We start from the raw sequence: 20725 nt of genomic DNA on the forward strand, positions 1-20725 counted from the left end.
ATTGAAAACCCCTGCCACTGGATATGGAAAAGCTGATCACCACTATTTAAAGTCACATCAGGTGTGAAACATAAGGTGTGTGCCTTGGATGACATGAAAACAAAGAAAAGTGGTGCAGATTTGGGGACACTACAGTGTCTGACCTCTTTACACTTGAGTCATGAACCAGTGCTTGGTGTCCCTGTGTAAAAAAGGAGACACACACACACACATGCAATAAAGAGTTTTTGGAACAGACTCGAGCGTTTGCCTAAGCAAAGAGTAAAATGAAGCAAGAAGTGGGATGGGAGTGCATGATGTGGTTTACTTAGTCAGAGACGGTTCTTCCCCCATCTTGAATTCCCAAGGCAGAAATCCTCTGTATTCTGAGCCTGGTCAGCTGCTTGCATGGGACAGCCCTGTTTTCCACCCTGTGTAGCAGAAATGAAAGGGGGAGGATGGCTAATGTGACTGGATGCACTGGCTGAGGATACAGAAATCACCACCCATTTCTTAGAGTTTTTTGTAGGATGTCTTTTGCAGGAAGGTGCTCTTGTGTCACCTGAAAAGGAGCAAGATGAGGAACACAAGGGCCATCAAGGCATCTAAAGGATCCAGAGACTTGCAGAGTTTGACAGCAGCTCAGATGCAACAAAGTCTGTTGAGGTGCCAAGGTGTTGCCCATGGTACTGAAGAGGCAGGTGGGTGGCTCAATACTTTTGCAGCTCAAGGTCTTAATTTCCCAAATAAGGACTCCAGCAATAATTCTGTCATAGAAGCAGCTCATGCCTGCTTAGGACAAATCCATGTGCCTAGTATGGCTTACTTCTTGGGATTGCCCTGGCTGTCCATTCCCTGTCAGTTCACAAGCACTAGGTTTGTATCTCCTTTCTTTCCAAAGCACTCAAGCTCGACGTCTGGAGCTGGCATTGCATGTGCATACGTGTAACTGGCCAGGGGTAGGTGAAAGTCCCTCTAATCTATATGGATGTTGGATCTTTCTGCACATGAGATGGACGGAAAATCCAGGCAAAGAAAATTTAATAGTCGCTTGGAGAAAAAGGATTTCCCACTGCAAAAATAGACAATTTTCACAAGGAATTCAGGGTTGCCTCTCCCAGAGATAAATGTATAAACTGTGAACATTCTTTCACTTGCCTATTGCCACATCAAAGAAGCAGCAGGAATGAATTCCCAACTTAGTTCAAGTTAAATTAAAATACATTCCAGCAAGGTGTTTCTGTATGTAGTTTTTATTTTTAAGTTGCAGTGTTCCCACTGCCACAGGAAAGACACTCCACTCATAAATAGACAGTTTCCCAGCCTTGCTTCATTACTTTCTATGACACAATTGCCAGGGATTGCATTTCTGTTAGAAACACTCCTCTTATTACACTCTGTGGTTGTTTCTGAAGGAATCTGTTATTCACAGCATGTTGATCTTAGAAGGATTCTTCACATTTTCTGGTAAATACAGTACATGATTCTTGTATGATCATGCAATTAATGTTTGTAAATTGTCTGGGACACAAACCAAGCTGTCATTTTTAGGTGTTGTCACAATAACAATCCATAATGTCAAAAGCCTGTCAATCTCTCGTCATGTACAAAGGGGAACTATGCAGTGCTGTGGATGCAATGTTCTTTGCTGAGCAGAACACCATCTGCCTTGACTCTTTGTGAAGGGATGCTTGAAAAAAAAGCCTTTTAACATTAGTTTTTGCAACATGGGATGGGTCAGCAGGATTTACACCTGGGTCTGAAGCAGCAGAGTGGTGAGTTGTCCCCAGTGCCACAAGACAGCAGGCTGCATTGGCTAGCCTGGAAGCCATATGTTTATTCAGGGTACAAAGACTTAGTGAGGTCATGGTCAGTCACCATTGCTCATGCTAAAGGAAAGAAATGGGATGCTGAAGGGCCAGAAGTTGGGAGCAGAGAGCTGGTGGTTGCTGCTGATGGGCTTTCTGTGGGCAAAGTCAACCATACCCAGAGATGGATAGGCAGCCTGGGAAGTGAGGAGAAGCAGGACACACTTCATAGCTGGAGGTTCAGCTGAGGCTCAAGCACTCAGCACATCTGGACTTAACAATGACTCAGAAGTCGACCCTATCATGCTGGCCTAGTCTGAAATACTCAGGGTCTGGTCCTACTGCAGGGAAAGCCATAGGGAGTAGCATTACTGCTTACTCTAAATAGGTGTTCCCCTTACATGGTACTTACTTTCTGCATTTATATATAAATGGCATTAATACTTTACTATCTTGACTTGAAATTTGTCCCCAGTTGCAATCTAGAGGGCCAGCTGATTTTTTCACATCTCCACCATAATCTCAATGCACCATCAGCCCAGAAGATCTACCAGTATGGGCACTGCATTTGCTCACAAACACTTTGCCTTGATGCACAGATTTTATGCAGATCTGAGACTCTTCAGAAATTCAGTTTAATCCTGGATGAAGCTTGGCATGATTCAAAAGTTAGTAGAGAAGAAGTGAATTTGAAAATTTCTCCACGTTGAGATGAAAATAGAGTTGTGATCCCTGACAAGGATTCTGATAGAAATTCTAGAGTCCTCTGAAAAGAAAAAACAATCCTTTAGATACTGCTTTTGAAAGTCAACCCATACAAAAGCTTTGGGGAAAATCAGTTCAGTAGACATTTGGTGCTGAAGATACAGAAGTCCTGTTTCCCTCTCTGTCCTTCTAGAGGAGGAGGGAAGGCATATGAGAGCAATGGAGGAAGGAAGAGAGGTGAGCAGAAGTCCAGGAAAGCATCAGTAACCTTCTGAAACTCCTGGCTTACTGCAAGAAACTCACTGTTCATGGTCAGAATGAGAACATCAAAAGTGTTGGTATCTCACCTTTCTGCTTTGTTCTCCATGCTGTGGAATTTTATATGAAGCTGCAGCCATGGGTGCAGATAGTCAGTGTATGGCAAGAGGGAAAGGCAGCGAGTACTCCTGGGTACTGTCCCCTGCAGCAAGCAAATCCTTTCAGGTGTTAACTCTATGTTGAATGGAAGGCTGACCTGGATTTGTCCCACAGTCACGTTCTAAATATACAGTGCTGACAAGACTTTATTTCAAGTGTCTTATCTATGAGTAATTCATATTCTGTGTCTTGGAAAAAGCATATTATTAATAGGCAACAATAGTGTGGGAGTGAATCATAGGGCACCAGGCTAGGGCCAAGTTTGGACTATCAGCAGTTCAGTCTCTGCTCTCAGTTCCTGCTCTACCCCAACATAGTCATGTAGGCAGGGGTATCACAGAGAGAGTGATGCTGACAGCTAGCTGAGGGACACTGAAAAGTGTCAGCTGTACAAGTGGTGAGGGTAGACTTCAGCAGGAGCCAGAGCCAGTAATACCCCTTGCTTTTTGTTCTTGTTGCTGCCTGTAGCCTGGGTCCACTCCACATCACTGCATTTTGCTGGGCTTGGTAGTGGTTGAGGTCAGCCCATGGGCTGGAGGACGAATCTGTAAAGCCTGGTGGAGCTAAATTGTTTGAAAAAGGGGGAAATCCAGCCCTAATACACCAAGCAGGCTTGAGCTTTCTCTTCTGCAGACTTTGAAAGTTGGTGGTTTCTCAGCACAATCTTGAGGACTCAGAATGCTAAAGATGGTAGAGTCTGATGTTGAAAATGAGCTTAGAAGCACACCAAGTTAAGATGGACACACTCTGGCAGTTCATTTCACCAGAGACCAAAATTACAGCTGGTACAAATTCATAAAACTTTATATCCTCCGGGATATAAAGAAAAGGGGGAGTTTAAAAATAATTCAGGGATATATAGTTCTCCTAATCCATTTTTAATCATTAAACTTTGAAGTTCTAGCAAGTGGAAGACTCTTTGCCTCACAAACTACCAGATCTGTGACATCATCAGGACCAAAGATACTGAATGAACTGGTCTATCAAAACACATTTATGGAGTTATGAATAACATGCTATATATTACTTGGCAGATTGGGAAGTAGAGTACAAAACCATGGGGGAGTGTCAGCTATTGAGGAAAATCAACCAATGAGCAGGAGCCAGTAGAGACCTCAGTTTGTGAAATAAGATAAATTCAGTCTCGAGAGTAGAAGCTGGAGACAACTGAGAATCCAAGCAAGAGTTTAGGACTCAGTGAGGAATTCCTCCATTAGGAGCTGTACATAAGAAATTTTAGGTCCAGAAAACTTTGGAAGACCACCAAGAAAGCAGCGGGGAGTCATAAAATTTTAGATTCAAGTTGCAATCCCAAATCATGATGTAGTTTTAAGCTTGAAGGGGAAGCAGCTGAACTAAGGAGAAATTTCAAATTTCCTGTTAACTGAATGGTTAACCAAATACTAAGCTCCAGGAGTACTGGGAATTTTTCGAAATCTTTGGTTTCTTTGATTTGGGGCTTGTTTGGGTTTTTAGGGTCCTGGAAGCATAGCTTTGGTTTATTCTAAGGCTCCAAAACACTAAATTAAAAGGTAATTCTATTCTTCAAGTAAGCATCATGACTACAGAGTGAAACAGAACTAGGAGCATGTGAATTACGTTGTTTTTTGTCATTTACAGCTGGCAGTCCTGATATTGAGACAGGAGCTGCAGGTGAATGAAAATTATCAAAGCTTTTCAAATGCATGCTAAAAAAAGACTGGGTGCATTTGAGTCATCAGGGAGCTAAACCTTCAGGTCAGAAAAAAGAAGAGCTTCAGCCATCTGGGAATTTCAGTTTTGGGGTCAGAACTCCATGAACCATGGTGTGTTGTTGGGAATTTCTAGCTCAGCAAACTGTCTGGAGCCTGGAGGGAGTATCGAGGAGGCAGCAGAGAGGGCGTGAGGAGAGCATGAGTCATTTGGGACTGCAGACAGGAGAGGGCAGCTGCCAAGTGAGTGGGTGCCCCTGGGGAGGTTTGCACTCTGCAGGTCTCCCACAGCTGAAGTCAGCGGTGCTTGGTACAAGCAAGAGCACTTTCCCCTGCCTGAATGCTGGTATTTCCCAGACACACAACGGGAGCTGCACAGGAAAGCTCCCCACCTTGCCCCTTCTTAGGGCTTCATCCTGCAAACTTTTATACTGAAGTCACTGTTTGCTGAGGCCGCTGGGATTATTAAAGCTACTCCATTGTCCCTAGGAGGTGAGGTCTCCCTCAAAGCACAGTCATTCCCAGTGCAATGTGCTGGCTTCATAGCTGTTTAAATCAGAGGTAAATATTCCCTCTCTCTCCTGTGCTTAAAGATGCTTGTGATCATCTGGAACAACTGCATCTAATAAAGGTGGCATAAGAAGCCTCAGCTTTGAATATTTTACCTTTGTTTTCTGTTTTATACTTGATTATCTTTGCCTGGCCATCAGCATGATAACATATACCAGTTTATTCAGTAAACATCTTTTCATTTTCCCAATGAGCACTCATTATTTATGACTACCAAGAAAATCTTTGCCTCCAATGGCAGAAGGAGAATGTCTCCTTGTTTAATTACCATGTATAGTTAGCTGCATGGTGATTGGAATAAAATAATTCACTTTGTGTTCCCAGAAGAGTTTTTCCTAAGTGCTTTGGGAGGCGAGGGGGAGGTTGGCAGATGAGTGTAATCTCAAGAAGCACACTGTAGTGGAATCCAGCACTAGGAGCCAGATGGCAAGGTTGCACTGAATAGCACATTTTTTTTAATAGCTGTGAAAATTCGCTGTCTGCACATGGCTTTACTAAATGACAGCAGTGAGCATTTCTAATTTATCTGGTGCTACAATTAGGTTATTCCTTCAGAGGGTTACCCTTCTTTTTCACACAAGATCAGGGTGCAGTTTCAGTACCAAAGGCAATGTTTAAGTATCTGTAAGAGTTCAGAAGGCAAAGAGGGCAAAGCTGTGGGAGGAGAAACATTAAAAAAAAGAGAAAAATTAGTTCAGGAGAGGACTAAGATCAAGCAGCATGCTGGCCTTGTTTTGTGAGGTGGCTCCATTGTGTAGCTCTCATGCAACATCCATTGAGTGTGTTGGGATCTCATGCAGTGTCCTTTGAATGCACTGGGATCTCCACACACATTCCCAGCGATGGAAATGAGAACCGGAGGCAGTCAGTAATTTCCCATCATGCTCTAAAATATAGGCACAGTCATAAATGCTGTGTAAAGAGTGTTACCCTAGCAGTACATACACATGGGCTTTATGTTAACATGGTTCTGAAAGCTACATTAGAGTATTAGATTACACTTGAAATTTAAAATGTATTTTCCATCCATGAAATGATGACTGGACCCCAGATTTTGAGTTTTCTGACTCCATTCAGACATACAAACTCCCCAAATCCCCATGAATTAACATGGTCTGTGCATGTCCAGTTCATCCACAAACACCCCTTTGAGTGTGTAGAACCACAGCAGCAATAAATGGAAGACAAGACAAACCCTGCCGCTGCCTTTAGGTAATCACCTAACTGGTAATGCTCTTCTGGGCAGGGGTGATGGCAGAATTTGCAAAGACCATGGACAAAACACACAATTTGAGAAGCATGGGCAGTCCTGTGGGCTGTCACAATGTGCTACGAAGCAGTGAAGAAGGACTAGGCTGAGACCTCCTTAGAATCAACAGATCCATTAAATCTCCCCTGGAAACCTGGCTTGTTGTGATAGTTCTGTACTGCTCTGAATGCTTCTGGTGCATGTGGTGAGTTCCTCTGCCTGAAGTCAGACAGCCCATGCAGCTTCTGTGCTTTTGACCACAAAAGTCTGGGTCACTTCTTTCAGTGGAGCTAAACCCAGGGTTCTATCTTGCTCTTATAGCCTGTCTGCATCAGGGAAATGAAGAAATGAGTCCACCTATGAGAGCTGATGTGCTCAGAGACCTGGTAACAGAGGTGTGACTCTAAATCACATCTCTTAACCCTGTGCCAAGTACATTTGTCAGCATGAACCACTAAGACTGGAAGAAGTCAGAAACTTCTGGAATAAAGTTTTGGAGTTATACCAACTAAAACAAAGTCCATGTGTTGCCCATTGTCTAACTCTGCAGCTTTTTATTCTGTCATTGAATACTGACTTGCCCTGCTGTTACAGAAAATGACACTAAGAGCAAATGCCATTCTTCCACGCTGTCTGCATATTTAAAACTGTGTAAATGTAAAGGCCATTAAAACCCTGCAAGCAAAGCTTTGCCTTGTTGGTATAGTTTGCACTGTACCTAGCCCAGTGGGCCCCACGACAAACCTGGTGATATGCACCAGGGTGACATGCACCCAAAACTAGGAAAGAGCATCTTCAGACATAACACTGCTGCTAAGATGACACTACAGTGTCATATATAGGGACATAGATAGGGTCATAGATAGGGACACCGAATCTATTTGGACAGTAGAATTCATCCTTTGTAAAAGGCTGCCTTCAAATTAGGACTTGTTGTGTCTTATCTGAGTGCCAGACACTGCTTTGGCTTTCAGTGGGGGGGTCAGTCCTACACAGTCATTGCTAGCACATGCTGAAATGTTTTTGTATTGTTTTTGCAGAGTAATGCCTGGGGATAATGGGGGGTAAAAAATTTATTTCTTCCTACATTTCAAGGTACACAAAACACTTCTGTTTCTCTTTTCACTTTTTTGTAATTTTCTGTATATTGCTCGTATTCTTCTTCTCATCTTCACATATTTCCCAGGGGAATGTGGATGAAAGAGTTAAATAAAAGACAGAATTTACTTTCCCCGATGCTTCCAGCAGTCTTTTCCTTATCTGAGTCAACATTTTCTTTTCCAGGATGCTATTTAGTTCTTCTTAGATGGGAATAGTTTTCCTTAAAAATAAAACCTCTTTAACAACAACAGAAGAGACAATTGGATCAGCTCAGTGCAGCTACAAATGGTGATAGCCAGACTGATGATGATGTAGAATCATCTTTTTACTCTTGTGTTTGAAGACTGCATTTTCAAATGATACTTCATTGACAATCAATAAACGAGTTTTTTACTGCTGTCAGCACTACAGAGTCAATGCAGTGCTGAGAGCAAGTGGAGAGCTGTACTGACTCAGCCACACTTCAGGCAACACTCAATTCATTCTCCGGCCCAGAATCATACTATTACACTGGGAGATGAAAAAAGGAACCCCACTAAACTGCTTTCACATATCATCATCACATTTTCAGGTTCCTTGTCAACCATTCCAAATTCAGATGTAGAAATAATCACAAGCTGAGCTCAATAACTTCTCATCTGACAGAAAACCTTCCAGAAAGATGTCCAGCCTTGATCTGATGACATCAATGGAGTACTCACCATTTCTTAGAGTAAAACATTCCCAGTGACCAGTCACCCATGCTCTTGATAACTCCTGATAATTTGTTTCACTAATTCAGGATGATTTTAAAGCACTTTTTTTTTCTGATTCCCTAGCCTAGCACAAAACCAAGCAAAATTGTATGAAATGTTCAGGTCTATCTGAAAGTGCATTTCTGAGGCCGGACTTGAAAGAATCTTCTTTTGCACATCTGAAATTTCACATTGGAGGCAGAATTTATAATTTATAAAATTTCAGTTTCCTAACTAGTAGATTACACCTACAGCTCAGGTCTAACTGCTTCTATTCCTGTTCAGAGGCACAAAAAATTGCATCGAGATAAGTACCCTTGGAAATGTTTAAAAGATCCTAATGTGTATGGCCAGAAATGCCCCACTTGCAGACAGTGATAATCTAGCTGTCATGGACTAATGAACTGTAACCTGGAGTTCTGGTTGATCCTGTCACCCTTGGCCAAAATAATCCAAGGAGGGAAGTGACGCATGTTGAAATCTTGTTTTGAGAACTGGACATTCGGATTTCTTCCAGGACTGCTCTCAAGGTTGTGTTGTACTCGCAGTGAAATTGTTTGTGAGAATTTAGAAAAACTTAATGATGGAGGACTATTGCCTGGATTCTGCTGTGATAAAAAAACTCTCATTCTAGCTGCAGAGGCATTTCATACCCCTTGCAAATAATTCCACTTGGACCTGGACTGGCTACAGTGTGAAATACCCTGTTGTTTTACAGCTTACAGCCCTTCTACAGGACTACTTTTTTGCTTAAAATTAAGTTTAAACTTTTGTATCATTTCCATTGTCTGCGTAATCGAATGTGGCAGATTTTAGTGTTTGTTTGCCTGAAAATGTTGGTTTTTTAAAAATGCATTTTCTATTTATTTTAGTATTTCTTCCCCTGGGAAACAGCATTTGGAACAATCCAGGAAAAAATATTTTAACAAGCATTAAGTTGCCATCATTGAGACCACAGAGGGAAGCTGATGCAGGAGGGAGGAAAAGTGGCTGTCATGCGCCATCCTCAAGTGCCATTTATAAAAACATGTGTTCCATCTTCCTCAGAAGAGTGATTCTCATGCTTCTCGAAATGAACACCCAGGAAATGATAAGTTCAAATCGAACAAATTGTCGTTAAAATCACCATAAGTCATTGAAAATTAGTGAAAGCTAAGTTTAAGTCTAAATTCCCACCCGACTGTTCTGGCATACCCCATGGAGAAGCAGCGGTGTGTCGCGCTTGCATCAGACCTCACTTTTTGCCAGCTTGCCTTAACGTGCCAGGTTGTTCACATCTGGAGAGCCATGCTGTGAAGCAGCAAGAGGAGCTTTCAGTTTAGTAGGAAACAGCCCCAGAGCCAGTTTTGGGGCATTTTGCTGCCTCCGGTGGCTGTGGGTTCGTTCTGCTGCCCAGAGCTTACCATGACAGGGAAGTTCCATAGGAGATGTCACCTCTGAGTGTAGCTGGCATATGACATTTACCTGGTTTCCACGAAGGAGTGAAAAATGTTAAAACAGTTAAGATGTTAAAACAGCCTCACATGTGAGCAAAATTTTACAGGGAAAAAATTGATGAGCTTGGGAAGAAGGGTGACCACCAAGCCATGCTTTATGCATGGGTGTTTGCAGTCAGCAGTCCAGAGAACAACTTGGAGAGGAATCTGCGTAGCAGCAGCTTCAGTCAGTAACTTACCATTTCTGTCCGGGCAGCTAAATCAAAAGTCACACCTCCTCAAGCAGGGCTGTCGCTCCGACTGGAGTAGCACGGGGTGCAGGGCTGCCCGGGACTGTTGTGGACATGCAAATCACTGCACACACAGAGGGTATCAGCCAGCAGCTGTTTTCTGGGTGCTTGAGCACTGCCTGCCCTGAAAAGTAACAATTATCTCCATTTAATGGGGAAATCTAGGGTGTCTAAATATGGTTGCACAAGTGATTAGGTCTTGCCAGACATTGCAAAGTAGAAGACCCAGACTGGGGCCCAAAGGACTGACTTCAGACAATGCTGTCAGCAATCCCAAATGATGATTGCCCTAACAAATGTTGCTAATGAAAATAAAATCAACCCGTTTGCCACCTTCAAAGTGCACAGGAGTTTTGTCATCACCAACAACGGTATCACCACCTTATATTTCCATTCTGAGCCTAATGAGTCTGACACCACACCAGAGTCACATAGGGGCAAGAAAAAATGTAAATGGTATGAAGAAAATTGTGTTTAGCAATTGCACCAAAGCAGTGAATTCATCAATTCTCCAAAAAGTCAAACTGGTATTAATGCCTGAGCATGTTTCTTGGCATCTTTTGAAAATAGGAGGAAGTAAGCTTATCTGTTTTGGGGGAAAACAGCCCTGTGTGCAGTATATGATCTTTCCAGAGAGCTCCCGAGCATGGACAATGTGGGGGTCATTTCAAGGCATCCATTTGCAACAGAGAGCTTTCCCACTTCCAGCTGAGCACTCAGACTGGCTGTGCATCTGCAGGATGAAACACAGAGAAAGTCTCACATCCAGATCTGCAAAGCACACGCTGATGTTATGGATGTGGTTTTCTCCCGCTTGCTTTATCTCAGCAGCTGCTCTGAGATGTTGGTAGGCAGACGTGGAAAAGTGCAGTTTTTCACTCCCTATCATTTGTGAGGTCTTACCTTACACATGAGATAGGCTGCACTGTATTTCTAAGGTTTGCTTTTGATACCTGCTCAGTAACCACAAAGCAGTGATGCTATTTCAGCAATATAAAAGGCCATTATCATGGTGCTGATTGCATATGATGATGTTATATATTGCATTTCATTGTCTTGCTACGTGATTTCTGAAATTCTGCACATAGTTTATCCAAACCAAAGGTTTTCAAAGAATATAAAGGGGAAATGGTACGACAGCCTCTCTGCATCTACATTGATTTCAAAAAATGTGTCACTGGAAGGCAGCTCTCTAAATGAGAGTTTGTAGCTTTTCACATATCCATTGAAAAGTTTAACATATTTCATATTTGACATATGTTCATATAGTTCTGAAAAAAAATCATATTTAAAATGTTCCATTTTAGTTTTTGATTGTCCCATAGTTTTTGTGTTCCATAAGCTATGTGCTGATAGCTAGCCTTAGGAAAATCCTTCTTAGTTCTTTACAATTTGCTTTGTGGCCAGCACAGTAAGTCTGCCCACAAGATTTTCCACTCCCTGGAAAGTTCACACGAGTGACCCTTTCAAGGGAAACAGCCAGTGGTTCCAAATCCAGGGAACAGAAGTGACAGATGCTCTGCCTGATGAGCCCGCTTCCATCACAATTTATTATATTGGAATTCACAGTAATGTACAAAATTAAGAGGAGAAAAAAGCGCTTATTTCTGTGAACTTCTTTTTCAAACCTCTGGAGATGAAAACTCAAGAAATCTGTGGTTGTTCACTTTAAAAATACTGCTGGAGGAGAAGGAGGAGGAGAATGAGAAGGAGGATTATGTTTAGGCAAACAATTCACCACAAATAATTTTTTTAGAGGGCCTGGCTAATTCAGTTTGTGAGTTATGAGATTTTTAAAAGCCTTTATTCAAAACCATTTTCTGTATGCTTTTAAGAAACTTTGGTCTATACAAACATTAACAAATGTGATTCTACTGCAGATCCAAGATTTGATCTCATTAGTTCTGCCTAAAGATTTGCAGCTGATTTCACTGAGCCCCAGTTAGGAAAAACTAAATATTGTCTTCTTTTCCTGTGATTGTCAGCATAAGTGAATTTAAAATTGCATTTCCATCAATACTATGTTAAAAAATTTACTGGTTTAGACTTCTACTAATTACCTATTTGTTAAGCTATTAACATTGAATAAATCCAGAAGCCACAAAAAAAAAAAAAGGTGAACATTTCTTATTTACTCAAGATAATTTTTAGATATTCAGGCATCTCTGGTGATAAAAATGAGGATACATTTTTCTGCATGATGTCATTCATGGATGCCCTGCACTGAAAAACTGACATCTTACCACTGCTGTAAAAGCATTTAGCCCGTGGGATCACTCAGTGGGCTGAACAGTCTGACACCAGCAGTGGGATGTGCAAGATCCAGGTTAGTAAAGTCACAGCCCATGCCCCACGGTGGAAGGAAACCATCTGGTCTTATAAAACAGAAGTTTTAAAATCATGTAGCCTAGAAATTTCAGCATTATCTACACAATTAATGTATTAGGGATGATGGAATGACCACACTTATCCTTTAGGAAAATCTTCAAAGGAATCACAAGTTTGGCCACATGAAAACGATCTTCCAAACTTGGAAATGGGCATTTCCTCCTGGGTGGTTAGAGAACTACATTTTGAGATTTCCATTTGTACTTATTTGGATAAAAGGAATTACATGAATTCAACAAGGCTTTTGAATTCATGACTTCGTTCTGCCTAATTGATGAATTTTTTTCATCATTTATTTTTCTATGTAGATTGAAAGACTCCAGCTTTTCATGTCTCGCTGAGAAATGTGGATTCCTAACTCCTTCACTATTTGGTCATGATATGGGCTCCAGGCCTATCGGTCCTGTGACTGCAATCACATGGCATACAAACGTATTCAAAGAATGAGGGCTAGATGGTCAGACGCTGGAAAAGTGATAACTCCATTTCGCCTCTGACTTTTGACACTTATTAAGCAAAATGCTGTCCTTACTTAGCCAGCTGACTCTCTAAAATGGAGATCTTGAAGGCCATGAAACGACTCCAGATACATAGGTAGAGTTGAAAGCAAAACACCTTCGCAGTAGCAGCCTGCTATCTTGCAGCCATGGATTTTCCACTTCCCACAACGATGTGTATGTGGAGACCTGTGAAAAACCTCTCATGAGTTGCTCTCGATGCAAATTACTTCGGTTTGTCTGGGAAAAGACAGCATCTGAACAAAGCTCCCTCATTGAGCCCTCAGTGATTAATCACTGTAAGTGTGTGGGAGGAAGGAGCTGAATGCTCTGACACAACCCTACCCAGCTACTGAGCTGATGAACTGGGGGAACTGGGCAGGGAACAAGGGAACAAGGGGGTTTCTGCCCACATCCTTATCCCAGAGATTCATGAAGAGGAGGTTTGAGGTATGAAAAGAAAATGCCAGAGGACAAATAGGAAAGATTACCCAATGCAGTCTGACTAATGGGCTTGCGCTGCAGCACTCGCGATCCATGCTCTTGGAAGGGGATCAGCCTTGTGGAGGGGAAGAGGCTGACATTTGCAGTTTGCCAGCTTTGTGTTAGCAACTGGGATGGCACCACTCTGCACAGCAGCCTGGCAGCAGGCCTGCCCACTCACACGGAGCGTCAGGTGGGAACAGCGGAGTCTGGATCAGCATCCATACTCTTGGCCTCTGTGAACGGCCTTAACTGCACGGTTGTTCATATGGCTCGGTACACACACACCACTAGAAAGAGACAAAAGCAAACGTTACCAAAAGCAAAAAGAGAAAGCCTGGGATGTCTGGGATCTGGGTGGATCTTTGGACGAAAACTGCCTTTGGGATGTACAAACTAGCAAAACTGGCTGAAGTCTCACCACAAAGGCTTGTGAGGACGCCCGCATGCTGTGCGGAGATTGCTGCCTTCTCCTGGTGAGCCAGGCAAAGCACAGCCGGAGAAACGAGCATAGCACATCTCAGTCTTGTTTTGAAAGGCCTGACTCTCACAGACTTCCATGCCCTTAACATTGTCCATGTTCATGTTTTGTGTAAAAAAAGGACTACTTACAAACCTGTAATAGTAAAATCAGTTGCAAGTACATCATGGATTCTATCGTTGCTACACAGAGAGTATCCCACCAAGTTTGCTCCCCCCCACCCCAAAATTACTAAGGAGAGCGAAGCAAGTAATATGCACCAAGGAATCAAGGCAAGGAAAATGAAGAGGGCTTTGGAAGAAGAAGGGTGTGGACATGGTTACTAAAGTGCTGTTTCTCTGCCAGGGCAAACAGACAGAAGGGGGAAGTGGATGAGGGAAGTTTCTCTGCTGGAGCTCCCTGCTTGCTACAACTGCTCCCGGAGATAAGGAGTGGATCAAGGGAGATAGCACGCCTGGCTCGGCTCTGCTGGGCTCTGCAGGGCTCTGCTCTGCTGTGCGGAGCCCGGCCAAGCTGAGCACATGCACAGCTTCCTGAGTGGAGTAACCCCACTGGCAGCTGGACACCCCAAGGAATTTAAGAAAAAAAAGGCTATTTTTCCCAGATGTACTCTGGAGATGAGCTTTTTCACAAAACAGCCTTGCCTCACTAAGACCATCAGGGCTCCTCTGGAGAGCCCTGCTGAAGGCCAGGGGCTGGCTGGGCTGACAGGAGTTTGGGATGGTGCCCCCAGAGCCTCACACCTCTGGCTCATCCCAGTGTGCCCGTGGCGAGGCCGTCGGACCTGCCCTCACTGCAGCCCCAAGGCTGCCCAGCGCCCTCTGGGAGACCCGCACCCTCTCCCGTCTCCAGTGCTATTCTTCTGCCAAAACTGTTTTTTGCTTTGTGAAAGATCAAAGGAGAATAAACGTCTCCATCTTCCCTCCGAACATATCCAGCCTAATATGCGTGGTATTTTTATTGTGGAACGGAGCGACTTGTAAGAAGAAATGAAAATCTCCAGCGTGTCAGCTCATAGGAGCTAATGATGTTTACACAGACATACCACACTGATGGAATAGTCCCAACATCCCCTTCTGTGGAGGGGTGTGGAGGGGGGGGGAGGGGGGTAGGGAAAAAAAAAAAGGAGCGGGGTGGGGGGGAGAAGAAGGGGAAAAAAAAGGGAAAAAGAGAAAGGGAGAGACAGCGGCGAGAGGAGTGACCCAGGCTCCCCTCCCCCGGCTCTTTCCTGCGCAGCAACCTGTACTTGACCCTCCCGAGCCTGGCTCTGCTCAGCCTCCATCCCGCCCCGCCGGAGCCGCAGCGCTGATACCAGGCAGCTGATGCGCCGCCTCATCCAAAACACACACTTGGGGGAGGCGCACGCCCACGCCAAGCTTCGGGGGGGCTCCGGGGCCGCGGAGGGACGCGGGGGGCCGGCACCCACCTTCCTCCTTCCCTCCCTCCCTCCCGCCGGGCCGGGCCGGGATGTGCCGGGCCGCCGCCGCTGTTTGCCAAGCACTACAAGTGGCGGGGGAACTGGGTCCACTTCAGGGTGGAAATATTTCAAATGCTTCCTGGGATGGAGATGGGGGAGAGGCCGCCAGGCCAAAATTTGCGGGAGGAGAGACCGCCTGCCCCTGCTCGGCCCCCTCAACCCCTCCCGGCCCATCCATCCGCACCCTTTTGAAGTCCAAATCCACGCTTATTTGGCTGGGGTGCCTGGAGCACCCTGGGAACCGGGATCCCTGTGTGCCATTGGTCCCTTTGCTTTCCTGTCCCATCCTTTCATCCCTCCGTACACCCATGGGTGCGTTAGATCACCTTTGCTGGGAGCACATACCCGTGGGTGCCAGCTTCCTTGAGCAAGAAACACTGGAAGGGATCTCTAGAAGACCTTATGTGGTTATAACAGGCAAAGGAAACAGAAGGTGAAAGGTCTCAGAGTTAAAAAAAAAAGGACTTTATGAGTCAAATCTTCACATTGTCAGACTCTTTCAGCCTTGCTCCTTCCAAGTTGTTGCAGTGTTGTCTAATCCCTGCTATCCATGTTTCTGCCACAGCTCAAGGGGGAAGCCAGAGTGGATGAGTCCAGCAGCAGCCATTCTCTACCTGCCCTGACTGTATGTTTTCCTCTGTCTTTGTGCTGGGGAAGAACTATTAAAATGCATTTCTGTGAGTCATAAATTCCACTGTTAAATATTTCTTTTTAAATGTCTGTGATGTACACAATTTCCTTGGATTTAGCCACAGATTTCACAGAAAATTCTCAGAGAAAAGCCTTTTTTTTCTCTTTCCTTTTTTTTTTTTTTTTTTTTTTTTTTTTTTTTAAATTTTCCAGTCCCGTTGTTTCCTGAAATACAGGCTTGCTTTTAGCAACAGACCAGGTTGCTCTGGACTGACCTATTTCCCTCAGAGCTGATTCAAAGCCCCTGGCTGGGTCAGGGCACCAATGGAAATTTCAGACTGTGCACGAAACAGAGAGAGGCTGCAGGGAAGCCAAAGTGACAATTAATTTGTTTTTTTTAATACCACTGTGGGTAAAACTGTGTGGAGTATCTCCTCAATGATGGAACTACCAAACCCTACATGTGGGGATCTGCTAATCCATTGCCCTTCCTATTCCACATGTTCCACCTGTTCCCTGCCCTAGCCCTGGCCACTCCCTCGGTTTCTCCCTATTTGCTCCTTTACCCCAACCCCGCCCAGGGACCGCCCTTGTGCCCCTCACAAAACCACCCTGCCCCCCGACCATGTTGTCTCTCTCTGCCACCGAAGGCGTGATGTGATTAAAGTCATCTTAAACCCCCATGGGAGACCCTTCTCTCTCCTTTGCCATCCACTGCATTGTAACGCTGCTGGCTGCCAGAGCCAGATCGAGGGGCTGTCCGAAATGGATTCCAGGATGCAACGAGTCGCACGGCCCTAGGAAGCCCTCGCTGAGTTCTCAGGGAGAAGCAGCCTGCTAGGCAGAGTCCAGTGGTTACAACACCTACACACCTCACACATTGATCAGTCTGTAAGCCTCTGATGCTGCTTCGCAGGCCCACGTTCAGAATGATGCTACTGGTAGAGAAGTTGATTCCAGAGCAGTCGGGGATTGGAGGGGATGTATTTATACCCAAGCCTTATCTGAGCCTGCTCACAGAATGCGTTGTAGTGTGCATGTGAGATAGCTGCTTTTCCACACTGAGAGCTGAGAAGGTTGCCAATCTCCTGAGCTTTGGAGCGAGGCATTATTTAATTTTTTTCTCTTTCTCAGCTTCTACAGAGAATATAGATTTTAAACCCAGCCTCTGTCTTGAGTTACTATTGTCTTAGTGCACCCTTTAAGACAGGACAAGAGAAATGTGGTGGAACAAATGGCCACAGAGGATCTTGCCATAGTGTACCCAGTCAGTCCTCTAGCATGGCCAGGTGCAAGCAGCTGTGAAAATAGCTATTGAGGGAAAAAAGTATTGCCCACTTCACCTAGGTCTCGGAATATGGCTGAATGGTTTTATTTTCTCTGATGTCAAGAAACTGTCCTCAGCATTCAAGCCTGCATTATGTTTTTAAAACAGCATTTCTGAAGGCTGGTAACCACATAGGATGGCTCAATTCTGAAACACCACAGAGTCATGGGGTGCTGAGGTTCAACTGTGTAGGGGATGAATCACGGCACCTTTAGTAGGCTGTCTCTCTGATTTACCTGAGCCAGTGCCTCTGAACATATTTCTAAGGAAAAGATGCTGGACTCTGGCTTTGGACAAAAGAGAAAACTCTTCTGGCACTGTGAAAGAATGGCACTATTATTTTTCTCCTTAGGAAATGTCAGCAAATGTGTGCCAAATGCCCAGTTCTGTGATTGTAACCATTATACTCATGAATACCCTTACAGAAACAATGTGGTTACTGGTCCAGTTGGCTGTCTGTGATTTTGTTCCCCATAGCTGGGCTTTGCACTTCTCTACAGTTCTCCTTATCCATAAGCTTTCCAGTTTTTCAGATTTCTGAGTAAATACACTCCAGAGTAAAAAAAATGTCAAGTAGTCCTATTTTAAAGGCAACCTCTCAGTAAAACACACTCAAAATGAGATAAGATTGAAGTGCTTTGCTTTAAATCAGATCCCAAGGCTCCTGATTCTCCCTTCCTTAGACACATCATAGGGCATCTGTCTGTGTGCAGTGTCCCAGTGTTGTTCACCTCACTGGTGAATAGCCTTGATTTTGTGTTCCACTTGAAAGCAGGTAAAATCACTGTAGTTTTTCTCATGTAAGAAGACATCATCCTAAATGAGGTATAAGGAAACAAACAGACAAAAAGCTCCTTATTAGAGAAAAATGCATATCAAGTTTCTCTCCCATTTAAGACCTTGTTTTCAGTGCCTAATCTGATGCTGGATGCTGCTTGGATTATTGTAATGGCTGCATGCAAGGCTGAGGAATACCTTGTTTCTGCCCTTCCTCTTCCCCAACTTTTCCTCATTTTCACCTTTGTCTTCTATTTCTTTCACTGCAGGTTCAGAAGCTCAGTTGCAACTTAGGTTGTTGACGTTACATGTTTGCCAAGTTTGGGTATTACAGCACTCATGCAGCTCCGGTTTCATTCAGGTTTCCCTATGTGCTTTATCCCTTTTATCTTTGGCCCTATTAATGTGATTGCCCTGTGACAACACTTGCTGGAAGACATGCAGGAGGGCTGGAGCAACCCGTGTTTCCCGGTGGCTGCCGAATGAACGCTGCCTTCGCAAAGGCACTGGTACCGTACCCCAGCAGGAGAGAGCAGGAGAGCCCATGCTGTTCTCCTGCCCCATTCCCACGCAGTTACCCAGCTCAGCTCTGCTCCTGGCAGGGAGATGTGTGTCTTCCTTGGGGAACTCAGCTGGCTCTGTTAAGGATACCCCAAAGCAGCCCAAAAAACCAGACTTTTGCAAATAGGCAGGTTTGCCTTCTGTTTATTTCTCCTTTTATCCTGCTAGTGAGGGATCATCAGCATGCAGACAGTATCTAACACTCCCAGATAAACTGCATCTGTACAGGCTCATTCAGACACAGGCTATAAATACCCTCTGCCTGTGCACAGACTGCTGCCACGCTCCCTCTTCCAGTGCAGCCTTTCCAAAAGGTTTTTGGGAAGATCCTTGTGCTGTGCCCAGGCCGTCCTGGGACAAGACCTGAGAGCTGTGACTAGCAGCGTGTGAACGCTGCTGCAGCAGAGGCACCGACCATTTACCTTCTCCATTTATACCTATATGGTGTCAGTGCTGTGATTTAGGTAGGCTCCCTGTCAGCCAGGACATAAATTACAGCCAGCACTCTGGCTCAGGACTCTGGGAGCCATTCAGGGCATTTCCCTTTCCAGAGATTTGTTTCCTCCAGAGCAACTTGCTAAAGTAATGCCTTCCTCCTTCCCACTGCCCTCGACTTCGTGTTAAAGACACTGTTAACCTGGTGCTGCCCTTCTCTTAATCCTGACATAGAAAAATGGACCAGGACGTGAAGGAAGAGTTAAATAATTAATTTAGAGGCATCTCATTTTCCAAATCTTGCCTAATCCAGCTTTCCAGTTTAGCATTCTTTTTCCCCACCCTTTTGTATATACCAGTTTCAGCCCTTTATCTCTCCCACTTCTAAATATTTTACTGGGGTTTTGTTTTATACAACTGAGAGGAATGCTGTTCTGATAAAACAGGGCTATAATCTCCTCAGGCTGCATTTCCTTAGTTCCCACTCTTCATCTGTAGCTTTTAAACAAAAAATCTTTACTAGATGAAAATAAAGACGGTGAATTTCAGTGGTACATTTAATAATTCATAAATCAAATGAAGTTCAAACAGGTTCAAAGTTTAAAAGTTTAAAAGTTTTGCTGAAGCTTTAAAGTTTAAACTGTCAGAGACTTTGACAAAAAACTTTTCCTGTCTGGAATATTTAAGATTGTTAAACCATATTACACGCATGGCTATTGCTACATTTTTTCAACCGTAAGTTGTCTTCTAAAGGAATATTAATTTTATGTTGTCATTAAACAACTAATACATATGCAGTATAAAGAAGTATATTATTAGAGTAAAGAAGATCACAGCTATATAACCTGCATATTACATACATTTTTTTCAGGCCAACTTACTTTGGCCAGCAAGAAATCACTTGATTTATTAAAGCTGCTACATGCTAGAGGGGTAGGAAAGGTCTCCTTTTAATGGCTTGGCCATTATAAAAGAAGCATTCAGGCGAGTATACATAACAACAACGTCTGAAAAGCATTAAGTTTTATGCATGGTGTCCTTACAAACTTTGGAAAACATTGAAGACCTCTTCCTGTTCTTGATTATACCAATATCAATATCAAAGTCTAAATGCCACTGAAACCAGTGAATTTTTATGTGGTCTTATTTATGCCGACTTAATTTCATTAATGTATGCAAGGATCCTTTTATTCACATTTTTATCATTTCCAAAGCATTTAAAATATTTTCAGAAATATATTAATTTCATTCATTGCATTTCTGAATGCAATTGTAGCTCTAAATGAGACTCTGTGAAAGAAATATGTTATAAATACCACATTAGGCAGATGCTCCTACCTAAAAAGAGGAACGAATTTCCCTTGGAAAAAACTGGCATGGCATCAGAGGAAGCTCACCAGCATACAGTGGCTGTGGCCCAGGCTCAGCTCAGACGTAAGCACCACCAGTAAGCCTAGAATTTGACATCTTTCCTTCAGTAAAAATAACACCCACTCTATCTGTTGTTATTACCCTCTAAAATTAATTTAGTTTCCATGAATGAGATCATGAAGTAAGCTGTTTGTTATGGTGAAAGCAGAAACATTAATAGCTTTAAGTGGTTTTAACTGAGAAAAGTCTGATGGATGGGGCAAATGGAAATAGACATCATAAGTCCCGTAGTTTCTCAGGGAAATCAGGATTGGAGAG

The 20725-nt window shown here is 43.7% G+C and overlaps 1 protein-coding gene across 1 annotated transcript in view; it reads right to left on the reverse strand.

The window, feature by feature from the left end:
- Positions 1 to 1203: 1203 nt before the first annotated feature.
- Positions 1204 to 20725, reverse strand: part of GATA6 (GATA binding protein 6) — a 71650-nt gene continuing 52128 nt past the window's right edge. Inside the window, exon 8 of the mRNA XM_042029927.1 lies at positions 1204 to 10104. The gene's annotated coding sequence lies outside the window, so the exon portion shown is untranslated. The remainder of the gene's footprint in view (positions 10105 to 20725) is intronic.

The sequence above is a fragment of the Corvus kubaryi genome, unplaced genomic scaffold (assembly GCF_017639235.1).
Source record: "Corvus kubaryi isolate FWS band 111438036 unplaced genomic scaffold, C.kubaryi_AGA036_p1.0 132, whole genome shotgun sequence".
Taxonomy (NCBI): Eukaryota; Metazoa; Chordata; class Aves; order Passeriformes; family Corvidae; genus Corvus; species Corvus kubaryi.